General features: G+C 39.7%; 2 non-coding genes across 2 annotated transcripts; one reads left to right on the plus strand and one right to left on the minus strand.

Moving 5' to 3' along the window:
• The first annotated feature begins 1,312 nt into the window (after window positions 1-1,312).
• trnag-ucc (transfer RNA glycine (anticodon UCC)) lies at window positions 1,313-1,384 on the plus strand. The gene has a single exon. It is a non-coding gene; the product is annotated as a tRNA-Gly (tRNA).
• Window positions 1,385-2,820: 1,436 nt separating this feature from the next.
• On the minus strand, window positions 2,821-2,905 carry trnal-uaa (transfer RNA leucine (anticodon UAA)). Its single transcript has one exon. It is a non-coding gene; the product is annotated as a tRNA-Leu (tRNA).
• Window positions 2,906-3,789: the final 884 nt, after the last annotated feature.

Here is a 3,789-nt window from a genome sequence, read left to right on the forward strand (position 1 = left end):
TTATTCTTGCGAGCAGGCAGCTGTTTTATATATTCATTTTAAATAGATTGGGGGAAATTGGTACTGTGTACTTTACAAATGTAATCTAGATTGTAACGAGACCATTCAAGTGCTGACGTTGTTGTCTACTTTGTATGTACCACAAAAAGAACAGATTTGCTGAACTGGTTAATTAACCTTACTATAAAAAACTGATAGATCCAAGTATTTTATATAAACTGCAATACTATAATATGTGGTAACTAGTTGAATTAACTTCACTATAAGAAACTGCTAGATTAAGAGTTTGTTTAATTGTATCATCTCTATATGTATCTACTAGACAATTGTTAGATGGTGAAGTGAAAGTGGAATTGTCATATTGTTTACATTGTTGTTAATGTGCTTGAGATTTTGAAAACAATTATTAATTAAAACTTGTAAAGATTATTTTTGGAGTATGATTGCTTGATTTCTCCTGGATAAAAGAGTTTGTGCGGGAACCAACCACTCGAGGTCCTTGTCCTCAATAAACACACGGTGGCGTAGTGAAAATAACATAAATTTCGCTATCTGTATATAAAGACCTGCTACACTTCAATACTACTGCCGCTACTCGGACACCACACACGGAATCATTGTAAACACACCGCCATAGCACAGGCTGCCGACCAGCCATACCGCCGCCGTCACGAGAGCCTCCCGTTCCCTTACATCCTGCTTCCTATTCCGCTCCCCCTTGTCTTTAAAACCAGCCTTTGAAATGAGCCAGGTAAAGGGGAATCATCCTCTGATTGGCGCAGGGAAAGAAACGAAAGTTTCTAAAAATGAAAGTAGCCTAATTAAAACAATAAAACAAAACACATAGCAGCGACCTGCTGCAATTGTTCTGCCGTGTGTGTAGCACGGAGTGCCCAGCTGACAAAACAAACACGAGCTTCTCGGTAGTTCGCCGAGATCGTATAGTGGTTAGTACTTTGCGTTGTGGCCGCAACAACCCCGGTTCGAATCCGGGTCACGGCAGGTGCAATCCTCACACGGCAGAGAAGCTTGTTCTTTTTTTTCACACGCCATCTTCATGGCATGCACCTTTTTGAAAGAAAATAGAATACAATAATTGCTTCATCGTGTTAGTACAGGCACGATGCACACTAGCCTGCTGTGTATGAAATAATAATTACAGAAATAATCAATCTACAAACACCATAAAAATCTCCCACAAACACCAGTCGCTGTATTAACGCTTATCGAGTAGAGGCAAGACGGGACCTGTCCCAGCAGCCAACGTTACAGTGGCTTAATTCAATCTTTGAAGGTGATTTTGAGAACGGAGGCGTTGGTGGTATAGTGGTGAGCATAGCTTCCTTCCAAGCAGTTGACCCGGGTTCGATTCCCGGCCAACGCAAGTCTTTTTTGAACTTTTTCATTTAACATTGGAATAAAGCGTAATACATTCCCCAACTAATTTGCCTTACTGGTTAATAGTCTTAAAAGCATAACTTTGAAAGTATCACTGTGAGTTATGATGATCTGTGAGGTGATATTAGTCACTACATTAAGCCCCATCAAACGAATGTGTTCATTTGGAATCATGCATTGATAATGCGTTGTCGGGAAAACTGCAAATATGTATGGAAGCGTGAGTTGAATGATTAATCACATTCTAAGGATTGATATGGTCCTGTTGTTCGTCCTGCCACATAACAATGGCGTTGCAGTTACATGCGCTGCAAAATCAAATATTTAAAATTAAACAACCATCTGATAAAACTTACTGCAGCCGGATTGTTTTAGACACACATGGGCGCATGAAAAAAAATCAAACATATGTTACCAAAATAGTCATTGCTGTATGATGTACAGCAACTGTAAAATGAATGGTTTTATAATCTTTTATGTGAGACTTCTGTTGAATTTTTAAGCATTTGATTCCCTGTGTACACAAAGATGGCAGTCCTGATTTAACGAGTGGGCAAGCAGAGCTCTCGGTGACTGATTTTTCAGTCTTTTTCAGTCACGTGATTGAGCGCCTTCCCGGCAATGCATCGTAATTAGAAAAGTGTAATGCAAGATATTGAACACGGACACATCCGGGATTTGAACCCGGGAACTCGCGCACCCGAAGCAAGAATCATACCCCTAGATTAAACAGACAAATGCTGGCGGCGATTTGGTTCCACGAGCTTCCAAAGAAGCGTAGACCTAGATGCTCTGTATTGAGGAATTAGTGTCACCTTGCTGTGTGCCTGTTAGGGGCAGTCTGATTTGCTTTACCTGGCGGCTAGCATTTCTATGGGCATCGAGAGGTGGTCGCTATAAATGAGGAAACTTGTTAAGACAGGATTTAGTTTCGATATGCATACATAAAAAATAAACAAAACAAAACTGTGTTTCGTTGTTTTGCAAAGGGATGCACTGCAATTTGTTATATTTTATTTTATTCTTGCGAGCATGCAGCTGTTTTATATATTCATTTTAAATAGATTGGGGGAAATTGGTACTGTGTACTTTACAAATGTAATCTAGATTGTAACGAGACCATTCAAGTGCTGACGTTGTTGTCTACTTTGTATGAGTAGTAATATTACTATAGCTTCTGTCAAAAGTTTGATTGATGACCCTTTTGACCTTTTTTTGACCTTATAGATGTGAATATATGAATATATAATGAGGGGCGGGGATTTATGAATATATGAATATGTAATGAGGGGGCGTGGATTTTATATAGGAGTATGGAATATAGGTATTGATGTATATATATAAAACAGACCCTTTTGTATTTAACAAGTGCTTATAAACATTAAATATTTATAAATGTAAAAGAGTTTGAAATAAAATAATTACTGTTGGTAGGATTCGAACCCACGCTGACAATTGAGTCAAAAGGATCTTAAGTCCATCGCCTTAACCACTCGGCCACAACAGTTTTTCTTAAAACATTAATAAATAAAAAATAAGTATTAAGCTTTCCGAGGGTTTCAGAGAATCAAGGTGGAATGGTGTTTGAGCAAAAGGTTGAACAGATGGAGGCTACGATGGTTTTTTTTTTTTTTTAAAAAGGGCAAGTCTGGGCATGTTTTTCAGACCTCATAAAAGGAGGAAAATATATGGGCAGTTTGTTACACAAGATGTCTCATACCGTTGTTAGTTGCTGCTCCGAGAAAATGGATCTTGAGGATCGGGAAATGGCTGAACTTATAAAAGCCTTTAAAAAAATGCACATTAGCCCTTCCACAGAGGCGAAAGAAACCGCGGCTTGTAAAAAAAGTTTCAAGAGAGAGTCCAAGCAAGTGTCCTTCAAGCATCCGTCCCTAGGATCCTCTGTGTACTGTACAAACTCGTGTGTGGACTGAACTGAAAACAAAACATCAATGAGAGAGAGGGGGCGGATGTTTTAGGGTAACTCTGAAAACGCCCCAAGGGGCGGTGCCTCAAGGACCACCCAAGCAAGGATCTCTGATAGGTCAGCTCAAATGCGTCAACACTCTCATAGACCGAACCCTAATCTTGGGGGAACATACTAAAGGGCGCCCCAACACATGCTCTTTAGATTGAAGGAGTCTAACGCCATGTCTTCTGCAAACTTTAGATACTTCTCTGAAAATGCCGTTCTTGAACCTTGTGATCTTGAAATGGATTGGACCAGTGAAGAAATGACCCAGCTTATAAAAGACTTTGAAAATGTCCCCCTCCTCAACCCTACAGAGGCTGACGACGTTGACGGTGGCTTAGGCATCTCTTTTGAAAAAGTATTAAAGATCTCTATGGGGCTCGTGGCATCTCTATTGGAAGTGATCATTGACCGTGATA

The sequence above is a fragment of the Acipenser ruthenus genome, chromosome 48, assembly GCF_902713425.1.
Source record: "Acipenser ruthenus chromosome 48, fAciRut3.2 maternal haplotype, whole genome shotgun sequence".
NCBI classification, from domain to species: Eukaryota; Metazoa; Chordata; class Actinopteri; order Acipenseriformes; family Acipenseridae; genus Acipenser; species Acipenser ruthenus.